The sequence below is a fragment of the Camelus dromedarius genome, chromosome 4 (assembly GCF_036321535.1).
Source record: "Camelus dromedarius isolate mCamDro1 chromosome 4, mCamDro1.pat, whole genome shotgun sequence".
Classification (NCBI taxonomy): domain Eukaryota; kingdom Metazoa; phylum Chordata; class Mammalia; order Artiodactyla; family Camelidae; genus Camelus; species Camelus dromedarius.
The window spans coordinates 162425-179544 of NC_087439.1; the positions used below are offsets into that span (position 1 = coordinate 162425).

General features: G+C 42.8%; 1 long non-coding RNA gene across 1 annotated transcript; it reads right to left on the bottom strand.

The window, feature by feature from the left end:
• Positions 1 to 2687: 2687 nt before the first annotated feature.
• On the bottom strand, positions 2688 to 5647 carry LOC135321192 (uncharacterized). Its single transcript, XR_010380760.1, has 3 exons — positions 5584 to 5647; positions 3511 to 3705; positions 2688 to 2736 (listed from the first exon to the last, which is right to left on the bottom strand). It is a non-coding gene; the product is annotated as an uncharacterized LOC135321192 (long non-coding RNA).
• Between the last annotated feature and the right edge of the window lie 11473 nt (positions 5648 to 17120).

Below are 17120 nucleotides of genomic sequence, written 5' to 3' on the forward strand. Positions count from 1 at the left end.
TTTGCCAGAAGGGATGGAGGTACCATATAATTTTTCATAATTCTCACCGAGGATTAATACTAACCCCTTGAGGGTCATTTGCAAACATGGCTGGAAAGGAACACTTGGATGTTACAGTCCTGGGGCCACCGTGGGTACCTGGTGAGAGCCTTGCAGATGCTTAATGTCCTACAACCGGGCCAGTCTTCCACAGCAAAAAAAACTACGCCACCCAAGTGCCCAAACTGCTTCAGTGGAGGCAGCAGCCCCCTCCTTGGACACCCAGAGGAACCTGGACTCTGGCTGTTTAGGGGCAGGGTCAATTCTAAAACCCAGGCTATTTTGTCCCCACAATTCAGTAGTTATTCGGTGACAGCACATGGAATATAAACAATAAAGAAACTTGACATGATGTTATATATTTAGCTTACTCAAGAAACAAAATTTAAATCCAGTCATTCTCCTTCCCACCTGACCTACTTTCCTTTCTCCTGTACTAGAACCAGATTATTACCCACCCAGACTTAGCATGGGTCCTGACTCCACTTACCTCCCTCCCAAACACCACATGAGATGATTCCTCAGCCTGGATGTGGAACCAGCAATTACAACAGGCTTTAGTGGAAAAGAAATGGTTGTGTGCAGATGCCAACTAAACACTGTAGAATCCTGGTGTCCCACATTAGTAATCATGACAGCTGTTTGCAAATGTCCCCAAAGTTCATTTCAGACTCTCATTGCTAATTTTGCTGGGATATAAATATAAAACATGTGGACTGCTGGGCTGGACTGCTATGCTGAGTCTCTGATCCAGGAAGCTCAGTGTCTGCTCCCTGCAACCAGCTCCCTGTTCTGTTCATGCATGTGCATCAAGCAGCTGTTTAGTGTCCATTTTAGTATCTTAGACAGTGCATTTCAGTATGGTCTTCATCCACAAATACGTGTACCACACAGTAGTAATGATCAATCTCAGTCTTTGCTTTCTTTTGTCTTAGAGAGTCAGATAAACGGATAGCAAGGTAACAAAGTCATAGAGCGCTATAATATAGTATTTCCTTTATTTCAATGACAGGATTTATTTAAAGAGCTTAGATATAACATCTTTGCATTTATGGCATCATTTAGCGTCTGAAGCTCTTACATTTTACAAACTTCATTTCATGCGAGATGTTGTCAGTTAGAGAAGTGCTTCTGAATTTGAGGGGTTGCTGTCATCTCAGATGGAGTCCCTAAAAAATGTCAAAACTCTGCAGTATTGTCATCATGACAAGAACTCAGACAGATGAAATTTGGAAAGCCCTGTGATTTACTAGTGCACAGACAGAAAATGGTATTTCAGAGGGATAAAGCCTGAATTACAGAAAATGATAAATGAAATGGTCTAACATGCATTTCCCTTACAAAGAACTAATACTTCTTTGGTTGATAATAACATCTGTCAGTAATTATGAAAAGAGCTGGCAAATGCATAGTACTTACTATTAGCCAGGGCTGTTCTAAAATTCAAGCAGATTCATTAATCCCCATAGCATCTCTACGAGGTGGGTACTATTATTATCCCCATTTTATTGATGAGGAACTTGATAAACACAGAGGCTAAATGACTTTTACAAGGTAGACAGCGAGAAACCAGCACAAGTGTTCCAGCCTGAGTCTATGCTCTTGGCCACTTCTACCTTTTTTTTTTTTTTTTTTTTTTGGTGGCAGGGAGATAATAAGGTAATTCTGGTGGGGGGTGGGGAGGTAATTAGGGTTATTTGTCTATTTTAGAGGAGGTGTTGGGGGCTGAACCCAGGACTTTATGCGTGCTAAGCATGCGCCCCATCACTTGAGCTGTACCCTCACCTCTCGAGTCTATGCTCTTAGATGCTAATCCACACTGCCCCACATGGTAACTCTGGGGGAACTACAGTTCATTCATTCACCCACTTGTTAAACTCAGCCTTCCTGGTGCCTGGGATTCAGCAGTGAACAAGACAACATGGTTCCTGCCCTAAATGGGCTTGTCGACTCCTGACATATTATCTTCATTTTACCCAGGAAGTAACAAGGTCAAGAAGACTCACCTTTTCCTGTTAACACCGGAGGATACATGAAGTGCTTTATTTCATTTCTGCCATTTGACTTACACCATGGGAAGGGAAAGCTGCCTTGCAGATCCCGGAGCTCACAAGCCAGTTAATCCTGAATTTTTTTTTAAAACTGTCCCTTACTTGATACTTGATCTGAGAAAGGATGAAGTAAACCTAAATGGATTCTAAGAAAGCGTGTGGTTTATACAGGGTAAATAACCAGCCACTGTTTACTATCCTAACAGGAATCTGTAGGCATATTTCTTTTCTTTCTCTTTTTTCATTTTTATGGGCAGCTTTTAAAAACCAAACCAAACCAACAAAACCAAATCACTTATAATTCAACAGCAGGTTCTAAATCACCCCCAAGACAGCAGCTAAACTCGGTTTAGACTTACAGTGAGGCTCCTGGTGGTTGGATTGATGAATGTATCTCTATCCTGAATATAAAAGTCGTTCACGCAGCTCTTCTCAAATAGGGCAATGAAAAACTCTTGTTCCGGTTGTTGATACTTTCATACACTTGGAGGACTTTCATAAAACAGCTGAAGGTATCAAAGGCTGAGGACACGGTTTTCAGATGATTGGGATTCAGAGGCAATTTTATGTACAGTAGCTCAGCTTATGTACAGAGCACCTCCCACAGGGTGTGTACATTTGCAAATACAAGCTTGTCATCCAAAACCTATATTGGGAGAATGAAAACACAAACCAGGAAACTATTTTCACATTTTTAGTACACAGATTTTTCTTACATTGCTGGTAGTTAAAGCCCTTGTGCAAACACACACAGATATGACACTGGTAAAAGTGAAGATATAATGAAAATAGATTTGCAAACCATCATACATTTTTGCCTTAAAGTTAATTTCTTTGTTGAAATTACTGAAAAGTTATTTAAAATCCTTACAATTCATTCATAAAATAACCAATGTTTTAGATGAAGAAAAGTAAACTTGTTAACTTTTAGTCCAAATTAGTAACTAAAAATAGAAACACGAAAAAATTCTTTGCAGGGGCATTGTAATGACAATTTTTTAAATTTCTTAAACCTAGGACTATTTACATATCTGTTCAATATAATGTTAAACAGCCATTAAAAGGGATTTAAAAGAATTATATTTATTAATATGGAATATATAATAAAAGGAAAAAGAAAAAAATGTGAAATAATAATTTTCATTTTTGGAAGGGAAAAATATCTACATTTGAACAAAAAAATGTTTAGAAGGATTTTAAGATTCTTTATGTATAACTAAGGTACAGATGATTTTTAATTCCACTGTTTTTAATTCCATTGGATTTTAATTCCAATGTTCTTTCATTTTCAATTTTGGGGGAAATTTTTATAATAAAAAAACTTTAAAATTGTTCTTGCATAAATACATTAATAGATATATTTATGACTACATTCTCTGGCTATTAAAAAGGATCTCCTAGCTTTGGATCTGAAACATACATTCCATAATGCAGATTCTGACTGACTCGCCTCCCAGTCCAGAGCGAAGGCACGGCTAGGGTGACATGTTTCAAATATCATTCCAGGGAACATGCAGGCTCCCAGCCAACGGCTGCAAAGGGACTGACACTGATCTGCTTGCTCCCAGCTGCAGACCATCACAGATGAGTTTAGATTCATAGGCTCAAGTTTTCTCTGTCAAAAGAAATCAGAAAATGTTAGGCTTTTACTTTCACCAAGGGAACAAGAAGTTGTTTGATTTTCTTTTATTAAAAAAAAAACAACAAACCAATTTGAACCTGAAGAAAAGACATTTGCTCAAAATACCACAGTAGCAATGAAGGTGCTCTGGCTGGCAGGGACTTGTTGGATTCCTGTGAGTTCTGGACTCCTCACATGGAATTCCCTTGGCACTCCAGAAGGCCTGTGGTTGTCCCCATGGGTTTGTGGCCATATGTGGTGCACAAAAGTCTCTGGCTTTGCCACAATTTCAAAGCCTTTTTTGGCTTATGAAAGGCTTTGCACTCAAATGGAGTTTTCTTGAGTCCACTAACTGATGTCATTCACCAGAGTTATAGTCCAGATCTGACATTCTAGACTCTTAAAATCTTGCAGACATTCAAATGGTTCAGGTTTGGATGTGTATTCACCTCTGCAGGCCTGGACCAAATTCCATAAAGCCACCCGGACAAGTTCAGCAAAATGCAAAGACATTTTTCTTTCTGCAAGACTGAAATGTCTGTGAAGCTATAAAAAATTCTGCATCTACAAAAATAGGGAACCAACTCATCAATAACATATCTATCCATAATGCATGGACATTTGAAAAAATACTGTATTTACTCCTATTAAATTCTATCTGGCTTTTGCCAAATTGTGTCCTAAACTGTAAGGAAAGTATATAAATGTAGAGAATTTTTGACCTTTTAAGAGAAAAAGGAACCCTCCTACTCGGTTGGTGGGAATGTAAATGTTGCAGCCACCATGGAGGACAGTATAGAGTTTCCTTAAAAAACTGAAAATATACTTCCGTGTGATCCAGCAATCCCATTCATGGGTATATGTCTGGAGAAAAATATAATTCAAAAAGACACATGCACCCCAGTGTTCACAGCAGCACTATTTACAATAGCCAACACACTGAAACAACCCAAATGTTCACTGGCAGATGATTGGATAAAGAAGTTGTGGTATATTATATATATATGTATATTTACATATATACACGCATATACACACACATATATACACATGAACACACACACACAATGGAATACTGCTCAGCCATTAAAAAATTAAATAATGTCTTTTGCAATAACATGGATGGACCTACAGGGTATTATGCTAAGTGAAATATGTCAGAGAAAGAAAAACAAATATTCTATTTATTAACTTATATGTATATCTAAAAAATAAAACAAATTAATTACTATAATAAAACAGAAATAGACTCACAGGTACACAGAACAGACTGGTGGTTACCAATGGGGAGAAGGAGGAGAGGGAGGCAGGAAGGGGGTAAGGGATTGAGAGGTAAAAAGTACTATGTATAAAATGGATAGGTTATAGGGCTGTATCATACAGCACAGGGAAATATAGCCATTATTTTATGGTGACATTAAATGGAATATAATATATAAAGATGTTGAGCCTCTGTGTTGTACACCTGAAAATAATATGATGGAAATCAACTACTCAATTATAAAATACTTAATCAAAGTTTTTTTCATATTATTTGCAATAAGTTAGAAGCCAGCACTGTCAATAGAAACATAGTGCAAGTCACGATTTTCCAGTAATCCCATTTAGACAATAAAAAGGAACAAGTGTACTTAATTCCAGGAATAATTATATTTATCCCAAAATATCCAATATACTATCATTTCAAAAGTGTGATTAACAATTTTAAAACTTATTAATAAATATTTTACATTATTTTTGTTGTACAAAGTCTTGAAAATCTATTATGTATTTTCCACTTATAGAACATCTCAATTCACAATAGCCACATGTGGCTGGTGGCTACCATACTAGACAGAGCAGATTACAACATTCACACTTCTGATAAATTACCTGCTCTTATTTATTTAAAAAACTTCCAGAAAAGGCTTTAGATATTCCCTATATCTAACAAAGCAACCTTGACGGGTGAGGAATACCTTCATTATAAAGTGAAAAATAAAGGTAAGAGAGCCATGGTTACATGTAAGTTAATGTAACAATTCCTTCTTAATTCATTTAGGACTTTACAATCTTTCTTCATATTCCAAGGATTCACTGTCATTGTGCAATGTTTTTCACTATAATCATCTTTGGAATTGAGAGGCTTCTGATGACCCTGCTTTGTGCATCTGTACATAAAAGAAAATAACAAAACAGAGAAAAAGACCTTATTAAAGATAATTTAGGGGGGTATAGCTCAAATGAAAGATCATATTCTTAGCATGCACAAGGGCCTGGGTTCAATCCCCAGAACTTCTTATAAAAATAAAATAAATAAAAACCTAATTACCACCCCCTGCAAAAAATTAATTAATTATTTTAATTAAAATTTAAAAAAAGATAATTTAGAGAAGCCTTATCAGGCTACAAGAGCTACAATGAATGCCCCTCCCCCATTAATTTAGAAGATGTTTCACAGTATTTCCAAACATAAAGGCTAAAATATAATTCGGAACACTTCCTGATGGTCAGCATCATTTTAACAAAAATGTAGATAATTACTTCCCTGGTGTCAAAGCTCTGTCAGAGATGGGCACAGAAAATTTAGTAAAAATTATTTTGCAACTACCTTTGAAAGAAATGCTGAGAAATGATCTTTTCTGTTGGAAATTAGCCTGCTTTTATATTCTGCAGTAGGCATATGTGTTTACAAACCAGGCAGGAACTGGATCATATTTTACACATACTTTAGAAACTGATTTGAATTTTGCTCTCTACCTGCAAGGCTATTTCTTAGGTAATAACATAAGCTGGCCACTATACTAAATTTTGTTTCCCTGTTTGCTTAATCCTCACAACAATTCTGTAAGCTGCTATTATTACCCCCATATAACAGATAAAGAGCTTGAGGCAGAAAATAATTTGGGTAACTTGGTAAATGGTGGAGCTGGGTAATATCGCAGCCAGTCTGACACTCAAGTCCATTCTTCTCACCGATGTCTGATACTGCTGCCTACATTCAGCAATGACTCCTGATTTCATATTTAAGTGTGTCATTTCTAAAAGTGCAAAGCTATATTAGTACTGCTGTGTAAATTATTCTTTTAAGATGTGATTGCCAAAAAAAACAAAAACAAATAAAATCAGGGTGCCACTGAGGGGAGGGCGAACTGCATATGGACGGACACAAGGGGACTTTTTGAGGACACAGTTGCACAACTCTAGAAATAGCTAAAATGGCTGACTTGTACAATTATAATATGTGAATTGTATGGCCTGTAAATTACACCTTAATACAGCTATTAAATTAAGAAACTGAGATACCAAATTAAGATTAAAACACATATATATATATCACACATAGTACAACAGGCAAATATCATTATTTACTGCAACATTTTCCTTCATGCAGCTTCCTTTCCTCACCTGTTCCTGAAAGGATGATTCATTTTTAAAATAGCCTTTTAATTTATTCAGCAAATAATTTTTGACGGCCTGCAATGTACCCAGGACTACTCTAGGCACTAGGAAAAGATCAATAAACAAAACAAAAGTCCTGTCCTCACGGAGCTTGGTTGGAGTCTAGCTGGGGTGGGGGGTGGAGATGACAATTCACACAACAGAGCAGCAGAGGAGGTGGCATGCTAGGAAAGAGGAACCATGGAAAAAAGTAAAAAGGGCAAAGTAAAGAGAGTTGAGGGTATAGGATGAGGGTGATGTTGTATTAAATACCAGAGCAGGGCACACTGTGAACTGAGGTTAGAATTAAGACTAGGAGGTGAGAAGTCCCAGGTGGACGGAATAACCATCACCAAAGCCAGCGTGACCTCTCATGTTCCAGAATGGGGGCACAGCTGGAGCTGCGGAGAAGGGTCAATGCAGATCCTGTATGGCCTTGGAGGACATTGTAAGGACTGTGGCTTTTACCCGGAGTGAAATGGGGAGGCACTGCAGAAGGACGACACAATCTAACTTAGGTTTTCAAGGCTCACTTGACTGCCGGGTGAGAATAGTGCAAACGGGTCAGAGATGAAAGGTGGGAAGCTACTGAGAAGGGCTATGGAGGAGGAGAGGACAGTGGCTCAGGGAAGGGAAGCAGCAGTGGAGGCAGGAACCATGGTGAGAAGTGGCTTGGTTCTGGATATGTTTTAAAGGCAGTGTTAAACCAGATCTATTGACAGAATTCATGTGGTATGTCAGCGAAAGTCAGAATAACTCCAAGTTTTTTGACCCAAGCAGCTGGAAGGATTAAGTTTCCACTAACTGAATGGGGGAGGCTGCATAAAGAACCAGTTTGGGGAGTGGGAGGACCAAAAGCTCAGTTTTTACACACGTTGGTTTTAAGATATCAGAGTTCCAAGTGAAGATGTCAAATCAGCAGAATATTATAAGAGTCCAGAGTTGGAGAGAAAAAGTCTAACGGGAGACAGAACTGTGCGAATCATGGGTCACACAGGTGGTACAGGAAGCCATGAAACCCAGGTACTCAAACATTAAGATAACCTTGCATTAACCATAGGAGTTATCCTTGAGGGCCTGCCTACTAGGTGAGGATATCAGTCCAATTTCCCGACCACTCGAGTTTTAAAAAGGTACTTACAAATGAATTCGTGCAAGACACTGCCTCCAGTGGGTGGGATCAGAGCTGGAGTCGGAGAATGGGATGGTGCACGCTACTCCCTACGGCAGATTGTGTGTGTGTGTGTGTACGCATGTTTGTGTGAGAAGGGGGAAGAGTTACACCTGTCTTAAGAAAAAGAGCTAGAAATTCTAGAAGCCGAAAGATGAAAGAACATCCAGATCTGGTAGAGGGAACAGGGGAAACACTGTACTGTAAGACATATCCCCATAATGCCATTTCCCACCATCCTTTCATCAGGAACACAGTTGGAAACTGGGGAATTATGTAGATACGTGTGATGTACACAAACTTTCTGACTATGTAACACTAAATATCTACATATGTAGCAAGTTAATGATATTTATATCTGCTTCAAGTTTAATAACAAGTTCACAACAGAGGGAAAATAAAATATTGAGGACTGGTAGAATTATCCTTGAAGGCCTTTCAATGCTCAGAATGGAAGCAAAAGCGGCTTCACCCCACAAAGAATGTCATTATGAGTCAAGAATGTTTATATTTGCTTAAGAAATTGAGAGTTACAACTTCCTGCTTTAAAGAGTTAACTTTAAGACAGATACCATACTATAAGCAACATCTATACTGGTGCTTTCTTAAAGCTATTTTTAGTTCCTGCTTGTTCTGATGTACTCCAGAAACTCTGCAAAGAAAACCTTCTATTCAAAGGCTTAAAGGAATAAAAAAAGAAATAACACTGCATTCTTTTAAGTGTTCTCTGTACTGAAAGTCATTTGCAAATGCAGCACCCTGCCACATATCTACATTTTTAACAATAAAGACTTTTGTGCAATTTTTCAATTGCTATGTGACTTTGCGTCAGTCTCTCACTCAGAAGCAGAATAGAGTACCAGAAAATGACACATCATGTCTAAAACTACAGATGTGGAATATGAACTTACACCAGGAAACAGCTAAGTGGGAGGGTAAGGTTTACCTTTTAAGTTACCGTAAGTGCAGTTACATCTTCTCCCTGCTTCCCCTGTGAAGTGAAGAACTAGTCTTTTCCAGGAAAGCTCTCAATCTGAGTACTGTTTTCTTTAAAATATTTGGAGATTCTTTTTTAAGGTTCTTTCACTTTTAAGTCTTTCCCCAACTCTACATCCCATAACAAGTGTTAAAATTATCCAATAGCCTATTGTTACAGAACATACTATACAAAAGCTGAGGTTTCCCAGTGCTTGGATCCCACAACTCTGCTACCAGATAATCCTAAAGCCTTCCTTCCATAACTGACTCTTCTGCCAATTCCCAGCTGAGGGCAAATTTGGCTTCTCAGCACAGTTGAATTTCTAACTCTGCCTACAAACACTCTACTGCCAGTAAGGGAACTCTAAGGGAGCCAACAAAGCCCCTAGTGAGTGTTGCCTCCTTCAAACAATCAAGATGCCATCACCAAGCAAATATTTAAACCTACTGCAAAACTTCTGAAGACATCTTACAAACAATATAGTTTATATAGATTCATACTATTTGCTCTGGAATAGTGATTTCCAATGGAGGGAACAAAGGACCACATGACCCAAGCAATTATTTAAAATTTCACATAACTATCCCTATTCACCTGAGGATTCAGGCAAGCCCGTCTTATAGGTCTAGGTGTAACAGAATGGCAGCACCTCTTCAGTAGGGTGAAAAACAGCGAGGTAGACTTTTAGTGAAAGGGAGTGATGTAATAGGACCCACCGCCCACTTACCTCCCACCACAGGACAATCATCTCAGATCGAGAACAAACACTTTGGGAAACAGAGGTTGTTTATGTTTTTATGGTTTTCTGGTGGAAATAATGCCCTGAGTCACGTGAAGTTGTGGCTGCAAAATTGAACAGGAGACCAGACATTTTCACATTCAGGACACAAATAATCAGCCCCCGAGTGGTCACAATAACTGTTCTCCCCTTTGCCTGTTCACCCCAAAAGCTGCAGGACTCTCCTGCTTGCAGTGACACCCACCATTTCTCACAAATTCCTGCCAAGTTCACGTCAGCAGCTGGTGGTGTCAAAGTCAACATTTTTACTGCTCTGAAGTCTCTCCATTACTTTATATCCTTCTATTTTCTCTGTTGTCTTCCTAGCTACCCTTGCATTCAGAAGCTGGTTAACGCACTAACATTGACTCTGTAATCAGTCCAGGATATAGGAAGCAGAGATTCAACTGTAACCAGTCCCAGAATACTTGTCATGCCACTCTAGTGTCCCAACAAAATACTCTGGCATCCCTCATCTCACCCAAAGAACCACCGCATTACTTAGAGGTTGTAAAATTAGAGGGTTTCTCTACTGGGAAACACTGGCTTGTGGTAGAGTCTTGATTTCAGTTTTTGCAACTAGTTACAGGCAAAAAGACATGGTCCGCAAATTTTCTTCAAGCGTTTGGAATTTAAACTTTTATTAGATACAGAGCCGGCGGACTAACCGTAATCTATGAACATATGGTCATATTATAAAATAATGTCCATGTCTGCCTTACAGCCATGTAAGAACTTGAATTACACCTGCATCCTGTAGGCCTTTAGAATTGGATGTGAAGCATCCTGTGTTAAAAACCTCCTATCCAGTCCCAGAACACCTTAAAGACAACATCACATTAATGCCACTGAATACATTAGTATAGAACTTGTATGGTTAAGTTACATCTCCAATTTCCCAGAGCTGGAAAGCAGATGCCTAGAAAGGCTGGAAAAGCCCAACTACCAAAACAGCTCAAAAGTTGAAGCAGACTCCTGCACCTCCCAGGGCGGAAGGCGGAGGGTGGAGGGGGCATTGCCAACCACACTGTCCTCCCCCAGGACGTGGCATGTGGGGAAGCAGGCAGAAGTGGGTGGCTGGGACTCAGAGGTGGAGAGGTGATGAAAGCAGGAGTGGAACTGCTCTGGTCCTAGAACAACAGAGCTGTAAAAAGCTCGGCTTCAGTTCAACCCGCTTACTCTCCCACTTCCCCTCCCACCTACGTGACAAACAGAGCACAGTCAGGCACTTTCTGCCCATGACGGTGACTACTAGCAGGAAAGGGACCAGGATAAAAGCATGTCCTACAAAAGATCAGTCTGATTTTAAAGACTGTGTTATAATCAATGAACAGCAGTGTCAGAGTGGGACACTTGTGAGGCGCTCAAATAAGGAGGAAGAGGCTGAGGATCCATTTCCAGCACTTCCATGTCTTTTATCACTCCTATTTCTGACCTTTCCTTTGCCACGTTTTGTAGCACTGCCATCACTGGCAGGTAAAGGGGCAGCAATGAGACTTGGCCGTTTGGCTGATGGGGCTACATTTCCCAGCACTGGAATGAAAAGGCACTGGAAGAGGAGCAGCTGGAAGATGTGAACCGCGGTCCTGGCCTGTGCCAAACACTAAACAGGTGACCCTGGGTTAGGCTGTTAGTCTCTCTGGGCTTCCGGCTGTTTACTTATAAAAGAAGGTTTTGTCATTGCACAAATATATCCAATATGAAATGTAACGTGAAAGTCAAACATAATGACATCTCACCTGCTTGCCTCAGGGAACTGTACAAGCACTGAACACTATGTGAATGTAAACACAGAGTTAAGAAAACTGTTGAGGTAAAGCGCTAAACTGAACATGGAGATAAAGTTTTTCTCCATGGATTTTCTTGGCTTTCTTTTTTAATTGCAACACTGAATTAATAGTTATTAGCTATACTCCACACCACCACCCTGCGAATAACTAAAGTAGTTTAGCACTGCCTGGATGCCTGCTATTGCCCGATGCTAAGCAGGGTGAGGGTATAAAGGAGGCTGAACAATGGAGTCTTCTCCAGTTACCAGCTCAGTGAGGAGACACATTGGAAACCACCCAGGAATGGTACCAAGTCAGTACTCAAAGCCAAGATAACAGGCTACCGATCATAAACAGTGCAGGAATACAAAGAGGAGCTAGAAGTATTTGGAGTAAATAGGGAAGATTCTATGAAGGGGATAGGGATTCAACTAGTTCTCAGGGCAATTCTAAGCTGTTTTAACTGAGGACTGGAGAGGAAAATACTGGTGACTCCTGGTTTTTAATAAGGCACAGGTTACCCTCGGAGGCTAAGTCACATAATGATTGGAACACATAAGGTAAGGCCAAAGTGATGAAAGTTCAAGCCTACCTGTCTGAGAACTGGTTGTGGTAAGTCTTTGACTTGACTCTAGATGTTGGAAGGTCAAAATGGTAGGTTGACTGAAAAGGGGAGGTGAGAGAATATCCAAGAATTCTACAGAAGGAAAAATTCATGTATCAGGGATGAAAGCTCTTCATCAGAGTATCAGCAATCAGAATAGACACTTGAAACCAAAAACATACAGTTCCAGAAGCTGACAAAATGTGGAGGGTGGTGAGAGAAAGATGAATCAAAGTCCATTCCAAGCCTTTGGCTATTCAAGACCAGAAGAATGATGATCCCACTGAATAAGTGGAGACGCTGCAAGAAAAAATATTATGAAATCAGCTTTAGACATGTTGAATCTGACATATGAGCTAAGAGTAGGTGTTCTCTAAGAAGCTCAAAATTCAAAACTGAAGCACAGATCTAGAGTACAGGCTTAAGCTGCAGATGGACAAGACTTGATAAATCTCCTAAAGGAAAACATAGGCAAAACATTATCTGACATAAATCTTAGCAACGTTCTCCTAGGGCAATCTACCCAGGCAATGGAAATAAGAGAAAAAAACAAACAAATGGGACGTAATTAAACTTATAATTTCCTTCACAGCAAAGGCAACCATAAGTAAAAGAAAACATAAACCTATGAATGGGAGAAAATATTTGCAAATGATACGACTAACAAAGGCTTAATTTTCAGAATATATAAACAGCTCATACAACTTAACAACAACAACAACAAAAAAAACTCAATCCAAAAATAGGCAGAAAACCTAAACCAGCATTTCTCCAATGAAGACACAAATGTCCAATAGATACATGAAAAAATGCTCAGTATCACTAATAAACTGAGAAATGCAAATCAAAACTACAATGAGGTATCAGCCCACACCAGTCAGAATGGCCATCACTCAGAATTTCATGAATCATAAATGCTAGAGAGGCAGAAGAGTGTAGGGTACCCTCTTACACTGCTGGTGGGAATCCAGTTTGGTGTACTCATTATGGAAAGCATGGAAATCCCTCAAAAAACTAAAAGTAGACTTACCCTATGACCCAGCAATCCCACTTCTGGGTATATAACTGGAAGGAACTCCAATGTGAAAAGATACCTGCACCCCAGTATTCATAGCACCACTGTATACAATAGCTGAGACATGGAGGCAAGCTAAATGTAGCAACAGATGACTGGATAAAGAAGTTGTGGTATATTTATATACTGGAATACTACTCTACCATGAAAAGGACAAAATAAAACCATTTGCAGCAACATGGATGTATCTAGAGATCGTCATTCTAAGTGAAAGCAACCAGAAACAGAAAAATACCAAATGATACTACTCAGATGTTCAATCTAAAAAAGGAGAGAAAAAGACACTGTGAACACATTTACAAAAAAAAACAGACTTGCAGACTTAGTAAACAATCTTAAGGTTACCAGGGAAAGGGGATGGGAAGGGATAAATCTGGGAGATTTACAAATGTTAGCCACTATATATAAAAATAGATTTTAAATAAAGTTTCTTCTGTATAGCACAGAAAACTATGTTCATTATCCAGCAATAACCTATAATGAAAAAGCCGATACAGCAACCAACTGAGGAAGCAAGAGAAGAAAGGATTTAGTTATGCTGGGCTAGAGCCCACTTCTAAAATCCTTCTCAGCCACTGAGGCTGCCCCGAGTAACCTGAACCCTCCTCCCAGGGACAGGCTGACATGACATATGTCCTGCAAACCTGAGGCAGCAGAGGCCGTATCCAGGTCTGGCCCTGGGGGAGATGGGAGCAAGTCCACCTGCTCCCCCTCGGGCAGCACCCCTCCCCGCAGACCCTGCCTCCTGACTGCACCGCTTCTGTATCTCAGGAACCCACTGACTTGAAAACAAGTGGTCCACGAACCTGGGGTAGCGGCAGGGAGATGGGCAGCGACCTGGCAAGCTGGTCGATTTGCCCCCATCTCCCCCACGGCCTGTCCAGGGCTCGGCCTCTGCTGCTCCAGGCACGGACCCCAGGTCAGCCTGCTCCCAGGAGGAGGGCGCGGTGTGGTCAAAGGCAGTGGCTGGTTATGGGGTCAGCCCATGTGTGCCAGTGGATTTGCTTCAAACTCCCCAGCACATGGCCTGAGCTTGGCCTCTGCTGCCCCAGGTTCGTGGAACTCAGGTTACAGGTCAGCCTGCTCCTGGAAGTCGGGTGCTGTGCTGTCAGGGAATGGCGGCGGCTGCGATGGCGGGATTGGGGCTGCCTTGTGAGAGCGCAGGGGTTGCAACCACTTCCCGCTGCTGCTGCAGCCATCCCAGCACACTGATCGCACCGCGCCCACCTCCCAGGAGCAGCCTGACCTGTAACCTGAGTCACAAGATCCTGGGGATTTAGAGGCCGCCCCCAAGGTCAGGCCGCGGGGAAGATGGGAGCAAATCCAGGGGCTCTCATGGGGCAGACCCCATTCCATCCGAGGCCCCGCGACCGCACCGCACCCGCCTTCCAGGAGCAGGCCATTGTCTGAGGGCCAGTCGGAGATGCTCCAGAGCCTTCCGGTGCCCTCCCACCTCCCGGGGCTGTGCCTGCTCTCCTAAACCCGGACATAAGCGGCGGCAAAAACGCGGGGTTCAGGAACTACTAATAGCGGGATTACCACGAATTACAGCGGCGGCTGGGACCCGCCTCAGGGTCCTAACGGGACGCGCGGCCTGGACTTCACCTCCGCACCCCTCCCTGTACGCCTCCCCAGCAGCACAGCCCAGGTGTCACCCACCGGCTCCCCGAGCAGCGCGCCCCCACCAGCGCCCCCTTAACTGCCCAGCAGCGGCAGCCGAACCGATGGCAAGCGGCGGCCCAGACCCCAGGCCGTGTTCCTCTTCCAGGAGCTGGTCCAGGAACAACCGGCTCCCGCCAGCTTCCACGAGTTCTGGGCGGGTTCCGGCGTCCGCGCATCTGTGCGTCTGCGCGTGCGCGCGCCTCCTCCTCCCGCCTGCAGCGCAAACTGCTCGGGTGGGTCTCCTGCTTTACCGGACCAGGCCACTGGGGCCGGGAGGAGCCAGGTGGGGCCCCTCCTGATCGTCCCGCCGGGTCTCCATCCCCAGAGCCTTCACCCCGCCACCGACTGGGTCCTGGCACTGAAATAGAACCACGACTGCCCTGAGCCAGGCCACACCCCGCCAGCCCCACTTCCCCTGCTCACCTTCCCCTCCCTGTTACTACCCTCCCACCCCTGGCCAGGCCCAGTCTCCCACCAGAACTTGAAGACAGGGCTCCTTCTCCTCACACCGAGGTCCCTGCCCTGACACTCCAACCTGCTAGGTCCTAACCTATGGCCCCTACACCCACAAGCTTACCCCTCATACCTCACCACAGGAGGCCCAACATCCTGAAATTGTCACCCTCACCTCTCAGCCAGGTCAGTTCCATTCTAAGTGGGCCCCACACCCCACAACCTGTACCCCCTCACCATGGGATCCCCTTCACTCTGAGCGCACCCCTAACCTGAGCTCATTCCCTCACCCCTCACCCTGTGGTTGGGGTGGGGAAATCCGGGCTCCAGGAATGATGACTACTGCCACCAGTGGGGGATCCAGCCTAGTGTGCACCTTCATATTTAATGTCTGAGGCTACAGGGCGAGGCAGGCTGGGCTGAAGGCGGTTCCAATTCCTGCCCTGGCACCCTGATCCCCGCACTCTGTGTCTCATCTGACCCGATGGGTCAAGGTGATCCCAGGCTGCCAGCCACTGGCCTGTGGGCCTTGGGTGGTTGATGGTCCTGATGGTGGTCTGGACCCCTAGGACGGAGGCACTGGGCAGGCGGACCTTTGGGGTGGGGGAGTTCAGAGGGTGCACTTGAGCCCAGGGGTAGACAGCAGATGGTGGGCTGTGTGCATGGGGCTGTGTGTGTGGCCTGGCCTCAGCCCAGGTGGGTGCAGGGATATTGTTCATTCACACCAGGCCAGAGGGAAGAGGGACGGGAGATTTTAAAGCGTCAAAGTTAGGAAGCTAAGGCTGGAGAGAAAAGTAGGAAGGTGCACTTGCCTGGCCACCATGGAGCCCGCCGGCGACGCTGGTCCCTTGCATCAGGGGAGACTGGCAGTTGACTGGCCAATGGGACATCCCCTGCTGTGGTATAGTTTACAGGCAATTGAAGGGATTTTGACAGGTAATTTTAATCCAATAATTGTCACTTTCTCTGCGGGAGATCAGGTCCAAAGTCATGGTGAATCTGGCAGGGTTCCTGCCTGAACTCCATCCTGGGACAATAGAGGACCCACCCAGGAATCATACTCTTAGCTCTCACCCAAAGGCACTGTAATAAAGAAGAACAAATCTGACTCCATATTGGATCTGTGCCTTTTCCTTTAACCCTCTGCCGTGTTTTCTAGGCTTACTCTTGCTAGCTCTGCACCTTTTGTAAAACAATGTTGCCTTTAGCCTGAAATAAACAGAAGATCCTATTCTCAAAACTCTGACCTTTAAGGATATTAACACTTTTGCACTCCTATAAAGATAACAAGTTGCAGAATAGAAAAAGTTTGTTTTGTTGCAGGTTTTACAGGAACACCATGATCTGACCCACGTGGACAGCTGCAAAGGATTCCAAAGAACAAAGTAATCCTACACGAACAAGTTTGCAACAACCAACCACAGCCTCTCCCCTATTTACTAGAAAAGGAGCCTAAAGTCTGACTTGGGGAAGATGGTTCTCCAAGATATTAGTCTGC